Source organism: Chamaea fasciata, unplaced genomic scaffold (genome assembly GCF_029207755.1).
Source record: "Chamaea fasciata isolate MVZ Bird 193981 ecotype frontalis unplaced genomic scaffold, bChaFas1.0.hap1 SCAF_2, whole genome shotgun sequence".
Taxonomy (NCBI): domain Eukaryota; kingdom Metazoa; phylum Chordata; class Aves; order Passeriformes; family Sylviidae; genus Chamaea; species Chamaea fasciata.
The window spans coordinates 79,917,227-79,935,015 of NW_027094087.1; the positions used below are offsets into that span (position 1 = coordinate 79,917,227).

Consider the following 17,789-nt stretch of genomic DNA (forward strand, 5'->3'; position numbering starts at 1 on the left):
TTGTATACGCTGTGCATAAAAGGAGTAATTTTACATTTTCTTTCATTACTCTCTGATAAATTATGTAACTACCTTTACTCCATTTATAAAGTAAAGTAAATTTCATATAGAAGCTATTTCAAAAATAGGTTTAAATATCAAAAGTCAAAAGATAAACAAAAATCTGATCTAGAGAGAGTGTCAAGTCCCTCAAACTTTGTTCAGCAAGGTAGTTAAGCAGGTATTTTACAACTGCATTCTAATCAAGGCTTCAGAAATAAGCAAGCATTCTCCCAGGGATCTGGCAGACAATCAAATCAGCATGACTATTAGCAAGTTATCATCAGGTGAAAGATACAGACCTGCTTGATGGGTCCTGAAATATATTCTGTGAATGAGCCTGAATTTCCTACCATGTACTGGTTTCTGTACCTTGTTCTCATGAGATCTCACCTAAACTCCTGTCCCCAGTGCAGAAGAGACATGGACCTGTTGGAGCATGTCCAGAGGAGGAGTGTGAAAATAATCAGAGGTATAGAACAATTCTCCTATGAAGAAAGGGTTGGGGTTGTTCATCCTGGAGAAGAGAAGGATCTGAGGAAACATACTGAGGGTTTCTAGCACTTAAAGGGAGCTTGTAAAACAGATGGAGACTTTTTTTACCAAGGCTTCTAGTAACAGGACAAGCGGCAAGAGCTTTAAACTGAAAGTAGTTTCTTTAGGAATATAAGGAAGTTGTTTTTTGGTGTTTTTTTGGTTTTGTTTGTTTGTTTGTTTTTTGGTTTTTTTTTGGTTTTTCTTTTTTTTTTCTGGTTTTTTTTTTTTTTTTTTTTTTTTTTTTTTTTCTGTTTGTTTTTTTTTTTTTTTTTTACCATGAGCATGGTGACACACTGTAAGAGACTGTCCAGAGAATCTGTGGACACTTTATAATTGGAAAAGTCCAAGGTCAGTTTGGATGGGGCTTTGGATGGGGCCTGGTCTAGTGGTCATCTGAAACTGGATGATCTTTAAAGGTCTCTTCCAATGCAAACCAGCTTGTGATTCTGTGATTCTAAAGTAGATATTGCTAAAAGAACTTGTCATATTCCATGCCTCTTAGACAAATATATGAAGTTAAATAAATCAGTAAATTTACTTCTTTATGGTTAGTGAAACTGCCATAATGAATCTCAGCACATCTAGATATCAAGACTTATACCAAATCTAGTTTTAATTTGAACTTTGTGGCTAAAGTCTATGTTTAATGATTCCAAATAGATACCCTGAAATGTTCTGATGTCTAATGTGAGATGTCTCATTAATTTCAGGCACACTGTTCATATAAATTCAGATTTACACATATATACACACAGAAAAAAATCATAAAATAAAAAGCATAACTCATTTTTTTCTAACATTTTTCTGATAGATAGTTGCCTATTTTCATCTTTTCATCACTGTAAAACTAGATCAAGTGCTTTAGTTATCCATTTCAGATTTCCTTGTCACAATAAAAATTCAATATTTTTATGACATTTATTGTAATTTGATGTTCAAAAATAATTTGCATTATTTTACACTGACATGCATTGAACTGAAATTATTAGGAAAACAGTAAGAACTTTTGTTACTATTTTTCCAGCAGTCAGTGAGAAGACAGTTGATGTTGATTTCCACAGGAAGAAAAATACGTTTCTATTAAATGTATGTCATCTGATCAAAATTTGAGAGAAGATGGAGCAATATTAGAGCACGAAAGTCGACAAATCAATTTCACGACTTTTTGACATGGATTTTTTTTCATAGACTCCTTTTTACTTCAATTTTCATAAGTATGATTAGAGAGAAGATGTATTTTGCCTTTTTATTTTGAAAAATGTGTCCACATTAGTGAATGATAAAAATAGTCATGCTATTTAAAGACAGTTATTTTTCAGAAAATGAGGAACTTATCAGTGTATGTTTCTTCATGAGCATGCTCATGGTTGCACACAGACGTCTGTATGGGAAAAAAAAGGGAATCTATACAAGCAGTGAAAGATTTTAGAAGGATTTATGCTTTGTGCTATTGTATTCCAACAATTTTGTAGGAATCTTTTTCTCAGTAGGAGTCAGCAATTATCTCTCATTTATCTGTTAGATATTGAAAGAAACTGTTGCCTTCCCTTGTATTTGATTCATCCCAGGTGCAAAAATGAATTAGGAAGAAATTATTTTCCCTATTATAGTCTTACAAGTTCAATTCCTGGTTCACAGGATGTCTTCAAAAAAATTTTTCCAGAAATTTTAAGAAAGAGCTGAAAAAAATTTCCAAGTCTCACTTGGGTTTAATTAATGGTGAACAATGGGAAGAGAACACTAATTTTAGACTTGCATGGTTTACTGGACAAAGGGGAATCAAAAGTCATAAATAAGTCTAATTAAACTTTTGGAAACTGCCATTCTGAAATAATTAGTATGCAATGTTAACCTATCAGTGGAAAGTAGGGTCTTTTTTATTTGTTTGGCTGGCTGTTATTGTTTTTTTTGGCTTTGGGTTTCTTTTCTTTTTTTTCCAAATATGTGCAAATATTGAGTGTTTTAAAATATTTATGAGAGCTCATAAAGGGTACTGAGAAGCCTACAAATACTAAGATAACTGTATGAAAACTGAGGCAGAGAAAGTTTCTATTTCAGTTTTGCATCTGTGAGTTTTGGATCTGTTAGTATCTCTATAGATGCTTTTGCGGTTGCACTTTTCATTTTTTTCTAAAAAGCTGGAGTTCAGTTTTGCTAAACTGACATTTTTCTGAATGGATCATGGAAAATGCAAAATTTTGTATGTACTTCAAGAAAGGAAGAAGGATTAGAATACAACAGGCATGATTGCACTTTTCTCAGCTTAATTTTTTTGCTAGTTTTAAACCATTATAACATTAAAAAGCAGCTTCAAGAGACAATTGACTATCTTGAGTGAGACACCAGCTTTTCTTTTAAGGAAGAAAACACTCTTCATATAATACTGGACTGCTAATCTATGCATATAGCTGATCTTTCCTTCCCTTTTCAAGTGTTAATTATACTTGCTTGTTTTATTGTATTTATTTAGTCTCTTTTATCAAAGTATTGCATGGGTTTTCAAATACATGGTTAACAGTTAAGCACCTAATTAGCATCTAAAAACAAAGGTGGGTATGTCCTTGGTTGCTACCTTTCACTGGTACCTCTAAATTTTGATTATTTTCTCATGTGTGTTATTCAAAATAATCTTCCCACATTCTTACATAACTTTTAAAGCACCTAGCAAATAGTCTCTAACAGACACAGAATGTTTATCCTCCTTTTTTGTTTTTTATTTTTACTGGATCATTTCAGATATTTTCAACTCTTTACTTCTTAAAAACAGCACCAACTTCTCCAATAAACCAGTTGTGTTCATTTTCTCTCATTCCCATAGAAAAGAAAAAGATTTTACTCTGGGAGCATTCATGAGAAACATTTTTTGCTCCACTTCTTTTAATACTTACTCTTTGCTACTACATTTTTATTAAATTGGAAGGGTTTATTTTTCCTTGTGAACTTTTTAGTTTGGAAAGTTTCACTAAAGAGACTTATGATGGTGTTTTTGCTGGAAATTATCTAGTTCCATTAAACCATCACAGAGCTTTAACAGATTTGCATGATGTTCACTGAGTGATTATCTTGATCCACTTTCACAGTTTAGCCTACAGTGGCTGTCAAGAAATTGTCAATATACAGTCAAACATATCAGGTGCCCACAAGAACCGAGCAGGAAGCTGTATAACTAAGCAAAACAAGAAAAAATGTGTTTCATTCATCTGGCATTTCGGAACGCTCTACAGCTGTCACTTAAATAAACTTCTATTGTAAAGCAAAAAGAGCAAAAATGTACATTTTCAATATTTCAGTCCTGTAGTGAATTTGGGCACATTTGTAGCGATACCAGATTTTAAATCCTTGTAAGTTTCTCTTGCCGGACGCAAGATCTTCTCATTTGCCACTGTAGCCCTCGGTACCAGTGCTATACCTCTAACTGTTGTGTTTATAAAATCAGCAGAATTTTGGAAATTTTGCATACCTGAACCTTAATTATATCTTAATTACCATAATTTCGAAAATTCCAGTCTTTTCCTTGCAGAGTAGCATTCCTTTTCTAAATTCACTACCTCTGATAGATATTTGTTACCAGTATTTTTTGCAAAATTCTGTTTGTTACTTTTAGTTCTGAGATGTGAAAAATAAAACTATTTTCAGTTTTTAAACTGTTCTTAGAAAATGTGAATGACAGTCACAAGAATGCAAACTTGGCCCAATCTTTTTTCCCACAACAACCCTAGAATTACTTTTTTCCTTTCATTGCTGCAGGCCATAAATACTGAAAATCCTAATTAAAACACAAAGTTTGACTCTGTTCTCTTCAGGGATTACAGAAACTAAGTGAAAGGAATGTGAATTAAAAAATTATACTGTTCCCAACAAAGACACCCTCAGTGTTTTAAATTGTTAACTTCTCTTTGCTCTGGGATCATGTACCTTGTAAGGGAAATAGTTATTGTGGAAAAACTAATGAATGTAGACATCATTCAAACCAGTTTCACACATACATGAAGTGTCAATGTGAATAGAATTTCAGACAAAAACATCTAAGCAATTATGCAAGGGGGAAAGAATTATATTTGCTAGATACAAAGGCAGCTTTGTTGCCTCTGACTTCATAGAAATAAGCGTACTTGTGTTTGTGTGTGTATGTAAAGTATGCCTTACAGTAGTAGTAAGGCTTCACCACCCGAACAAACCAGGCAGAAAAACTGACACATTTTCCAGAGCTGATGTCAAGAGTTGCAGGCCAAGGTCAGGCTGAACACAATACCTTCTCCCCGTACAAGGCAATTTTTTTGATTGTTGCCTCTCTCTCTTTTTTTTTTTTTTTTTTTTTTTTTTTTTTTTTTTTTTCCTTAGAGGTAACACACTCAAGTTGAAAAGGGCAAAAAGTAGCTCTGTTTTCCAGAATCTTGCCTGGCTGTAGCCTCCCTGTTGATAAGAAAACAAACAAAAAAACCGATCTAACCTTGTGGCTGGGTTATTCCTACAACAGATACAGAAAGGATAGCCAGTTTGTTTCATTTTTGGTTTGTGTGTTCTACTGTATTAAAAATCAATATCAACAAAAACTCTGGATACAGACAATTAACTAGATTATATTCCTATTATTGCATCAAAAAAAAAAATTCAATCCCAAATGACTGAGATTTGCCAAGTGGACAGTGATTTTCTATAGTATGTAATTTGGCTGATTTTATAGTATATTTTAAATGATCTTACAGGACTTTAGAAGAATTGATTTGGACTTTTTTAAGGCTATCAAAATATTTGGAGAAAGATTATAATGAAATAGAAATGGAAATGGAAATGGAAATGGAAATGGAAATGGAAGTAGAAATAGATAGAAATAGGAATACAATAGGATAGGATAGGGTAGGATAGGATAGGATAGGATAGGATAGGATAGGATAGGATAGGATAGGATAGGATAGAGTATTTCAGTTGAAAGGAACCTAAAATGATCATCTAGTCCAACTGCCCCATGAATTCAGAGATGCTCAAAAATTAAAACATGTTGTTAAGGTCATTTTCCAAATGCCTCTTAAAAACACATGGCCTTTGGCATTGACCACCTGTTCAGGAAGCTGTTCCAGTGTTTAACCACTGTTTCAGTGCCAAGAAATGCTACTTCCTTGTGTGGAGAAGAAGAGGGGCAGACACTGATCTCTTCTCTGTGGTGCCCATTGACTACACCTGAAGGAATGACCTGAAGTTGTGCCAGGGGAGGTTTAGGTTGGAAATCCAGAAAAGGTTTTTCACCCAGAGGATGGTTGGGCACTGGAACAGGCTCCCTAGGGAAATGATCACAGCACCAGCATGACAGAGTTCAAGAAGTGTTTGGACACTGCTCGCAGGCACATGGTGTGACAAATGGGGCTGTCCTGTGCAGGGCCAGGAGTTGGATTTCAATGATCTTTGTGGGTTCCTTCCAACTCAGAATATTCTGTGATTCAGAAACAGGATTGGATGTTTTTGCATTAGTCTATAAAAACTTTTCACACTCTTTCTTAATTTACTGTTCTTTTGACAATTCTTACTATCCTAGTTGCTCTCCTCTGGTCTGCTTTTACAGGACCATGTTAACATGGTCCTGGGACTTTCACAGACTATAATCTGCATGTATTTATATCTTTCCATTTTACAGATGAGAAACATACAAATAGAAAATTCAGGGTTCAAATTCACAAACAGACAAAGCTGTGACATGATTCAAAATCACTATGTGTTTCTTGTCCCCTGTTTTAGGCATACGGTTTTCAAAATGGAATTCACAGACACTTAAATGGCATCTGTAAGATGGATTTATGTAAAGCACTTACTTTTTACTTTTAACTTTTATATTTGCCTACTTATGTGAGACTTTCACATGAGTCATTATCCAATCAAGAATCTAATTTACACAAATAAATGAGTCTGATTCACAATTCATTACTTCCAAAATAAAGTATGTAAGGCATATAATATACTCCACTTTAAAGTGCTAGAAGCAAAAGTGATCAACAAAATAATTGCAAGATATCTGATGTGTATTTGCAATAAAAGCCTTTAAGTTACTGATCTATAATTGATAGGGGGAAAAAGCAGAATTGGTGAATAATAAGTCCTGGAACTTAACTGAAGCTGTTCAAATGAAATAAAAAGTACTGAAAGAAAAAGAATAAACAATGTAAATTTAGGTTAGAAGTAGACCTACAAAAGTTTAAAGTTACTTTTGGTACTGAGGTTGATATTAACATAATACATATATATTTTTAAGCAGAAATCTAGATCATAAGGTAAGTTAAATATTCAGATGACAATACCTTTTTCAGTTTTGAGAAAGTTATGAGGAGCTTCAGAAGTTGAGTTAATGCCTGGTAGCTGGGCAGCGAAAGCAAGTTCACATCATTGTAGAGAAATGCAAGCTAATGTACAATTGAAGGAACAATTTGAACTTGAATAAACTGGTGGATTCTAACTGTAACCATCCTAGAAAAAGTAAAATGACAAATAAGGATAATTTTGAAGACCTCAGGGAAAACCTCTGTTGAGTACTCCTGGCTCTCAGTAAAAGAAAGCAAGTGGTAAAGCAAAATTAATATATTAAAATACTGAAAATATTGTGTCTGAGAAGCTTCTCTTTGATATAGGTAAAGCAAGTATGAAATTCAGGGAAAGAAGAAAAAACTTCAGAGTTATTTTATTATATTACTGTAAGGTGATATTAAATAGAACTCTGAAACCAGATGAACAGCCAATTAAAATCTCTGTAATACCTTTGAATTTGTGAGTACTGTGCAGTTTACAGCAGCTGAAAGGTTGGCCACTAAGTTTAAAGAAGAGATGAACACCAGATGACTGACTGAGTTGTGTAAAATAACAAACAGTTTAAAAGCAATTATATGCTCTTGTTTTCCTCTTTAGTTACAAGAATAAAAGACCGAAAACTTCAATTAAAAAAAGAAAAAACCAAGTAGTTACAATGAAAAAAAAAGCAACCAAAAAAACACCCCTGCTTACAGAGTGGCAGTTGGACTGAAAGCATTTTATTAGAAATTGGTACGGCAAAGCAGTGAGGTATGCATTTTATTCTCTGACACTTACTCCATGTATACATGTTTTGAGTTCAGATTCTGTGATGACTTTATTTTCTTTTCTCTTGATTTGAAATCTTTTTTCATTCTCATTTTTTCCCCTCATATCTTTCTTAGCGTGGCCTGCCCTAAAATATTTTTTTGCATAAACATTAAAATAGATTGCAACTGAAATAAACATTTGTAAGAAGAAAATTCATAGTTAGTCCTAAAATAAACAGGCAGAAGACACAAATTGAATTCAGACAGCAGTAAGACAAGTAGAACTACCTAACTGAAGTAATAGTGTCATCTAGGCTACAGCCCTGAAAATACCTCAGGAGTGTGGGATTTCTTGTGGCATTATGTGTATATCAATTAATTTCTCTGCTCTTAATTTAAAAATAAAATTAGTAACATTTTTTTCAACTAAAAAAATTAAAATTATGAGGTACATTTCTAATGCGAGGCTATCTTATCTTTTGTTTCCTTTAAGGAGAGAAAATGATTGTCAAGTGAAATTATTTAAATGAACCTAGTTTTTCATTATTTGGTGAAACAGCCTTCATAATATGAGTTCCAAGTCAGTCAGTCTGAGGTGGGTCAATTAAGAATTCCATTCAGTTTTAGAGATCTAAATTCTGATAGATAGCATCTTTCTCTGGAGGTCTGCAGCATTACCTGCTTCTCTCTGTTCACTAGAGAGGTGCACTTACATGATGTAAAGTTCAATGAATATCCAAACAGTACATGAAAACATATTATTCGAGTGAACAGGGCATAAATCTACAGAAAAGAAATTACTATCTGTTGTTAAAACAAATCTTTCTTTACAACATTATTTGCACCTTTCTATACCTGTCTTTATATTATTGTTATTGATATTTATTAAAAAAAAATCATAGACAAAATCTGATTGTTATAGAAGGTCAAAATTTTCTTCCCTAATAATAAAGGAAAAACCACATTAGATTATGTTCCTGCATTATGAATATACCAATCAATTGTAATGATTGCACAGCAGAATTTTTCCAATGTTACTGGACTTGGAAATGCAAGGGCATCCAGGTGAGGCTTACGATGTAATTGCTATCAGTGCCTCAGGTCCATTTGTCTGTCTGAAATGTTGGAAATTATTTAACTAAACCAAGACTATGCTACTTTGGAAATATATGGTCCAAATGTATTTAGGACTGGGCTTGGGATTTTGTGTTTGTTTGTTTGTTTTCATTATATTGGGAAAAATACTTCAGTGAAAAACAGTGGAACGCCTTCAGTTTTGCTCATGGTAAAATTTATCTTACTCTGTAAGGGACAGAAATCACCACTCTATGTAGAAATCTTGACATCTTTGTCAAGAGAGTTCCTCTTTATCAGAACACACAATTTGATCACTATAAGATGCTGAAGTCAAAATTCTGTATTATTTCTCTTTACTAAATAACAGAAGATAGATGGAGCTGGGATCAGACATGGATAAATTCTTCCTATATGAAATATTTTCAAAGAGACAGTGTTAAAATTTGTAGTTTTCAGGAAATAAATATCCTTGTAGCCATTTTTATAATAAAAAAGTAGTAAAAACCAAAAAAATAGACACATTGCATTTATGGCCCTTAGCTGCCTGAGTAGTTAGAATACAAAACACTTTGAATGCAAGCTGAACAAAGAAGAGAAATGTTAATGATCTATATCTATGTAAATGGAATGACATACATGAATTGCATATTTTGCAATTAGTCTCTTTCAACTACCACTTTTTTCTCTTTGATATAACTGGAATAACTACATAACTAAACAAGACTAAAATGTCTTCTATTTAAGATCCCTTTTTTTTTAAATCCAGTTTTTTTCAATGGTTTTTCCTCCATCACACAACAATGCTATCCATTTGTTAACATAGTTAAAGAAAAGTTGTAGAACTTAAAGACTCAGATTTTTCATCTGTCTTAACTATTTAATAAGTATTTTGTTTCCATTTTGAAGAAAAGGAGTGAGGCCCAAAGCTTTGAAGAAGAGATCACATAACCTGTAATGAGGTTTCTCAGTGTTTCAGAAGGAGGGGGGATAGAGATGCCTTCAACATTCCTGTGGTCTGCAGCAGTTTCACTGTTGACATCACATTTGAGGACATTCACAAATATTTGTTTACTCTCTGCAGAGCGGAACTGTTTGTGTATCAGCCATTCTACTTTGGTAGAAATAGCTGCATTTCTTTAGTAGCTCACCTAAAACCAACTGTTTAAATTTTAGGCTTCAAGTTTAAGGAAGAGGTCTGGGTTCTGTCTCCAGTCAATGAGTGCAAAAGGACAAGCCTCTAAAGGTAGGTATTTAGCACACTGGGAAAGACTCAAATTCTTAACCCATCTTCCCCTCTCAATCTCTCCCCTTCCTTCACCCCACTCCATGACCTCAGAGATAGCTTCTAGAGTCTAAATTCCTGCTGTTAACAGCTCTTGTCTCCTCATATCCAAGATATCTTTCTTCAACACCTGGAATGATCAAAATATCTAAGTTTTCTTCTTAGAGCAGAGTCAGTTTTGAATTATGACGTTTTTCTGTGGTCTTTAGAAGACTTAATGAGAGAGTAGTTGATCTAGACCCAATAGCATGTGCTATGTGATTATTCCAAACACCTCCTTATCTTTTGCATTTTATGATGTACCGTATTTGGCTCAGTGATAAGTTGTGGTAAGCTGTCAAATTTGGAGATCTTGAGATGTTTCTGTAGTTAATGCTTCCTTTGATATAGGATTGCTAAACAATTGTATAAGCTACAAATAAGATGTATTGGTAAGAAAGCCTAACCAAAATCAGAACACAAGTCTGAATTTCAGGCCAAAATTTTATGATAATTGTTGAAAACAAACTCCCATCTTGCAGCATTTGTACTATACAACTAGGTCAAGACATCAGAAGTATTCCAAAACTATAATAAGGAACATATAATACAAGGAATCCTCCATATATCATATGTTAGTTTTGTCTGAATTAAGGCACAACAATATCTTCCACTTAAAACTTAAGAGAAAATGCACGTATTAAGAGGAAACCATTTGAATATTTCGTTTGCATGCTGAAGATGTTGAATGATCTCAGTGTGAAAGTAGATGTCAGTGACTGAAGAAGTCAGTGAAGAAGAGCATACAGGGTGGTACAGGATGAAATGGAGACATTTCCCAATATAAAAAAAAACAATAACTAAAACACAGAAGAAATTTCTATGAGCAACAATGAACGTCTTTATAAGGAAACATTGTCTTGAAAACATGCTTTGTTAAGTTTTGTCATTTTTCTGTTATCCCATCTTGCTAAAAATTAAGTTATTTTTACTTTTACACATGCAAAAACAAAAGCAAAAACTTCCCAACCAACCACCACTGCAAAGAAAAATAAAACAAAGCAACAACAACAAACAACAACAACAACAAAAAGCAAAGGAACAAACAAAAAAATAGAAACAACAAAACCCACCTTTCATACTTTATTAGACCAAAAGAAAAAACCTGTTCAGAGTAAGCCATGTGAGGAAGATCGAAAGTAAGGTCTGAAAATTTATCACCCTTGGAATTTCTTATGCCTTCCAGAGTTGTAGCAGACTCTGCCCAATTCTGTCTCGATCTGTAGGAGAGCTTCTTTATTTCTCTCACTTAAGATGACTGTCTACATGCAACTTGCTGTTTTCCAGAATCAGTTCTCTAATTTAGCTGCAGTCTGTCACTGTGTGTCCTGAGGCTTCTTCCCCATCCCATGCCTTGATGCTTCACCAAAGGATCATAGACATGTGCTGTGATGGAGAACATGCCATCCATCTCTCCATCCAGAAACTTACAGCAAATGTATTTATAACAGCCAGAAAAATACAAATATTCAAGTTTCCTCTCACTTTTTAAGCCATTCTACCTAAAAAAATCATAACATTTGGTAATATGCTTTAAATAATAAATAAACACAATAAACATCAAAGAAGTTGACATGTTACCTGATGTTGAGGAATAGCCATTTTATTTTGTAGACCATACTTGTCCTATTCTGACCCTTAATCTTTCTGTTGCTCACAGTACTCCTTGGAGATAATACCTCAACACCATGATGAAAACACATCTGAAGACTTTGCAGAGAAATCTTTAGCCCATTACTTCTTTAGCAGCCAAAACCATAAAGTGCACCTTGCAAGTATCAGACTGTTGAGATGATATCTGGAATTAGGTAGTGTTCTGTAAATCTCACAAATATTAGCTATTACCAAAACAAAAAGCACAAATAGCATGTATTTTCAACTCTTTTGGAAGAGCAACAGTGACAGTCACAACTTTAGAATAAGTATTTGTTTATTTCCTTTTGTATATGTATATTGGATTAATTTGTGCAAGCTCTATGAATATGCCCCTTTAGGACAAATAAAGAATAAATCGTAGTCTGAATAATAAAATCTAATAGCTGAAATATTTGGAAAAATTATATTCAGATCTCCCAATAGACAGCAAATGCAATGAAACTTGTTGTTCCCAGTTTTCAAAGCATAAATTTAAAAGCATTTTCTATATATTAATCTTTTGTTATTGTGGTGTTCTTCTCACTGTACCAATATTTATTTTGCATTGTTAGTTTACTGCTTAAAATGGTAGTGATATGGGAATTCTACCTGTATATATGCAATATAGAACTGTTGTCTTCTGAAAAGCTACTTAAGAAATAGAAAAACAAAACTCCCTTGGTGAATTAATAAATATATGTAGATATTAATCCATTATTTGGATCAAGTGTTTTCCAGAACTGTTTTCTTAAGATAGAGTTAGGGCCTAGTCTACTTCATCTAGCCATCTTAATTTTTTTCTGATTTCGTGTGCCTAGTGCACTGCTCCCCCTAAATAAATCAAGTTCTACAGTAAGTAGAAAGTGGCTTTTAAAAACTGACAGAAGAAAATTGTTTCTGTCTAACATGGGGGCCTTTTCTATTGACTATGAAGTCTCTATCAAACATCAGAACTTTCTGTAGGTGATGGATCCCATTGTCAACAGTAGAATGTCCCACGTTTTTCAACCAGTCTGTGCATTAGAACAAATAATGCACCACAGAAGTTCTATTGTCTGCATTCAAAGATAATCCAATAGACATGGTCACTGGAACCATGGTCTTGGGGAGACAAATGGGTGAATGACCCCACTGACCCCTTGCTTGGAATTATCATTATAAAAAAAAATAGTAGCATTTTGACATAGAATGATTGGCCAAATCACAAAATTCAGAGTTTTGTGGGAGATTTTATGGCACAGGATAAAAGCTATGTCTTATCATGTCTTCTTCTTTTGCTTCTTAAAACAAACAATATTAGAAAAAAACCCCACATATTGTTGTACTTCTGCTAAGTGCTGTGCAAACACAGCGGTGTAGGTCTTAAGTATCAAAGGAGTCTATTTCAAAAATGGGGCTGTGATACAAGTAGACAAGTTCAAAATAAGTAATGAAAACAAAGCTCAGAAGAGCACATTTTGCTATATGATTTGTTTAACATTATTCTTTTAATTGAAGTTCAAGGATCTTCTCTTATAAATGTGCAATAAACTACAAGTGGCAGATGCTGAAAATTAATCTATTCTCTAATGCCTTTCTGTATCTCTACAATAAGAGTTATTATTGTGTTGCTATTGTTACTTTAGAAAAGACTGGTAATTTTGGCAACAGTGAGTAGATTATAACTGGCTTTGCTGCACAGAAAGAGGTCCAAAAGGAACTGAAGCCAGCCGTGATGCTTTATGCTATCCTGCCATACTGAGTCACTAATTTTTCATGTTTTACTTTAGCCATTACCAGTATGTTTTTAAAAACCTATCATTTATTTGTTTCTTCCTGGAAAACACTTTAAGAATAATATTCACTATGCATGACTGAGTTATCTGGCTTTGTGTGGATTTTTAGACAATAACATCCTTTGGGCTACACAGCATGGAGGGACTCGTGAATACAGTGTTCAGGAATAAGCTCTCTTGGATCAGACTTTTTGCATCCATGCTATAAACTATTTGGACTGCAGATGGTCTGACTCCTATATAGTATCCCTGAATCATCATTATTATTTTGTGAAGGTTTTTTTCATTTCAAGGAATGTAACATAATGTGGAGGTTGTGTTACAGTTCATTGTTTAAAATGGATGAAAAAAGGATCTGGAGTCAAGATATAAGGAGGATTCTGGAGATGCACAAATTGCTGGAATAAGTGTTGGTGGACTTGGAAAAGGGAAAAAACCATTTGCTTTTATCCCATTGAACAGATCTGAAGTGAACCAGCCATTGCCCAGATATTTTCTTGGACAGCATGCTGTTAGCAATCCAAATCAGTCATGGAGCAAAGGAACAGCCAACTGGTGTGAGGAAAGGATTTCAGGCTCATGGTTATTCTCTGGCTTTGTTATTTATCATAGTATATTCAGACTCTTTCACTGTGTTAACATAATTCACAAGAGAAAAGGTTTAAAAAAGAATTCTGTATTTCAAGAAATCCAGATACTGAAGGTATTCCTACTTATTTTTATTAAGTAATACAACACCAAAATGTTCATCATGTTTGTATGGAAAAATAAACTGAAGTCTTATACAGATAGTGAAAAATACTGATAAAAGCTCACAGGGTGGTATTTTACATATATGTTTGTTAGCTTTTAAATATTTTTTGTAATATTTATCTACAGATAGTAAAGTACATTCATTTCCAATTTTAACAACCATCCATAACTATTATCTTCATGTAATTACTCACCTCTGTTCTTTCTTGCAAATGTCACTATACACACTGAGTTCAACCATGCTTCCTTTATTCTTAGGAAAGACACTTCGCAGAAAGTGTTCCCATATATTAGTTTCTGAAAACCACACAATTGCAAGGTTTCTATGTGTCTGCATCTTATGCAGTGAGTTCCTAACTTTGTCTATGCCTTGAAACTCTGTCTTGGTTTAGATAGACAGGTATCTGCCAGGGAGGGTTGGAGTCTCCCTTAAAATGTAAGCCCCTCCCCCCCTTTTCCAAATTATCATAAATTTGCAAATAAAAGGCTGTCAGGCAAAGATTTTGGGAATAGGTGTAGCAGTTCTTTACTAGGGATCTGAAAATACAGATGTTGTAGTACAGAAGAATAAGCAAACAAATAAACAAACAAAAAATCCTAGAAAACCCTGACAGAGTCAGAAATACAACCTGACACCCTGTTGATCAGGGTGTTGGAAGCAGTCCAAAGTAAGCCCTCCTGGAGTGGCTGGTGTGGTTCTGTTGGAGTAGAGATGGTCCTGTTGAAGAAAAAGGGTCCAGTAATGGTGAGATGGGTCCGGTCTTCCTCCAGGGATTCGGTGGAAAAACTGGATACCTAGTGGGACTTTGGCTCCTTTTTATCTAGGTTAAGATGGTTTGGCTCCTCCTTCCTTGTGTGGAGCAGCTTACAATAGTGCACTGTAATGTGTAATGTCATTGATGAGCTCTTAATGGTCCATTAGCAGAAGATATTCCCATGGAAGTAGTGAAACAATGAAGAGAGATAAGTAGCACACCACCATCTGATAAGTGACACTGACCCATTTGGACAAAGATAAGCAATTCTGCTCCACCCAGATGGAATAGAATAATATGCTCTTTACAAAACCCATGACAAACTCAGTGTTAAATTTTAGTATTTCCTTACTCTCCCTTAAAACCTATGCCCAAATATTATGAATTTCACACTGGAAAGTGTTAATCATACCTGAAGAAGCGTATAATGAAATCTTCATTGTCTTATCATTCTTAACCATAGATGCAGATGGAAAATTGGAGGAGAAGCCCATATTTTTGTGTTAGTTGTTTTTCCAACTTGGTTTATCAATGATATTGAAGGGATTATCTGCTGAATATTAAACAACAGCAAACACTTTTGATTTTGATGTAGTCAGAGATTTATTTGAAAATATATAAATCTTTTGTGCATTAAGCAATTCAAGGCTGAAATAACACAAAAAAATAGAGCCAGCTCACAGTTATAACCTGAAGGATTATTTTTGACTGTGGACATTTATTTTGTTATTATAGAATAGGCTTGACATGAATGGATATGTCATGTGCATTGTTTTAGGGACTACAGGAAGAAATTGAAAAAGTAAAGCTTCTAGTCATTCCTTATTTTAAAAAGCAAATTTCCTGAGGAATAGGTAGTAATGATATTTCTCAAAGACACATTGCACTGGGAAAAACTTATTGCATCCTTAGGAGAATGGAAATTATATAAATAGAAGGTATTTATATTTTTCATATGAGGTATTGAAAGAGAACATACCCTGCCCTAAACTATGGGGTCTTGTGGAATAATTGTAAAGGTACAAATATGTTCTTTCACCTGTCATGTTCATTTGGTGCAATGGGCTGGACTAGGACTATGAAACTGATGCCTTGGAAGGCTGACCTGAAACAGAGACTGGACAGAGCTAGAGAATAAAGTAGGTATTTATTGAAAGGCCTCCAGGATCCACCTCAGGCAGGACAGGAGCCTGACCAAGGCTGCACCCAGAGTCTACTACGAATAGCTACACACAAATGTTTGACTGGTCACGAGATCTTACATTTTTATCAGTTTTGGTCCATTTGCATATTGGGGTTTAATTGTCCAATTACTGCTTCAGGTTGTGAGGTTTCATCCTTCTTGTTCCCCCCTTCAGTCTATCATTGTTAATGCTTTTGGGCCTTAAAGTTGTCCTTCATTCTCCGTAGGAAAAGGATTTGTTTTGTCTACCCACCCTGTGAAGAGAGCTTACCAGTACTTAATATAAGGCTCAGAACTGCATCCCTAGGCAGCACAGAATCTGCAAATATGAAATCTGAAGCTTAAGGCATCAAAATAATGATGATGTGGAGAGTCCTTTCTTTAACAAAAAACGTAGGCCCTCTGTTTTTTCAAACATTATGATTTCTTTTTGCTTTTCTTTTTTTTTCCCCTGTAGAAAGTGTGTTACTACAGGTGTTCATCAGAATACTTACAGCAAAGATTTTGACTAGTAAACAAAATTTCCCATTCTTTTACTAGTGCCAGCTGCAGTTCTGCTACAGAATCTGTCAGTAGTTGTGCCTGCCTTTGCTGAAAGACTGAGAAAAAAGACCAGCAATGAATATATCTTTCCTTTTCATATTGTTGTCCCTTTGGTAATACACATAGAAAAGGGGTAAATGTTTGGGCATTATTGCTAACACACAGGCACACATTCTGTTGATTGAAATTACCTTCATTTTGGAATTTGACGTAGGAAATGGTTCCAAAATATGTAAAAGAAGATTCAAAAAATTTAGATTGGTGAACTAATTTAACAATTTTTTTTAGTAAATTGTGTTAAATATATGTTCCCGCAGAACTTTCGATCAAAAGTAGTTCATAGTTTGAAGAGTACTTTCTGATCAATCTCAGACAGCTATGCCTGTCATGTCACTTTGCTCCATTTTACAGATCATTAATGAACTAAAAGTTAATTTTAATCAGTATTACAGATGCCCCAGGCCATCCAAAGTGTGAAATAATTTATGATTCTAATGTAATCAATAGGGTAAATTGATGTGCAAATATTGCTTATGATTACACACTAGAATAACTGTATTCAAAATCACATTTAACCTATCTGTTTAGCACAAACAGGAATTCCACAGACTTGTTTTTCTATTTAATTTCCAGTGCCCGAGGGAAAAGCAAAACTAATGGCAACTTACCATAGCTTTAGATGGAGGGAATTTACTCTTCCTTTCCCAAAAGTTTTCCATTTATTCACTTCTTTTTAAATGTGCCTAGCAAAAAATGTTTCCATGTGTTTATTAATACTGACAACGGTTATCACTGCTAACAGTTGTCCTGGGTTTCAGAGCTAGGGATTCTGGAGCTTAGTGTGTACTATTAGATTCTAGGACATGTTTTATTCCTGCAGGGCCTAGAATCACTTTCTGCTTGGTCATTCTTCTTTTCATGACCTGCAAAGCTAGTTTGAGCAAGTCTGTGAAGAAAATTAATTGCATGGATCCCTAAAAAAACCTTTAATAGCTCTATGTTTGTTACTGGGTTGAGTGGGTTCTTGTTGTCTTTCTTGCCAGAAGCTGTGAAAGAAAATAGTCTTGCTCAGTAAAAAGATTAAAGACAGCTCAGCACTGTAAATTGAACGATATGCCAAAGCATGTTAAA

The 17,789-nt window shown here is 34.3% G+C and overlaps 1 long non-coding RNA gene across 1 annotated transcript; it reads left to right on the top strand.

The window, feature by feature from the left end:
* The first annotated feature begins 413 nt into the window (after positions 1-413).
* On the top strand, positions 414-12,320 carry LOC136286031 (uncharacterized). The gene is made up of 3 exons (XR_010719697.1): positions 414-511; positions 9,867-9,936; positions 11,675-12,320. It is a non-coding gene; the product is annotated as an uncharacterized lncRNA (long non-coding RNA).
* Positions 12,321-17,789: the final 5,469 nt, after the last annotated feature.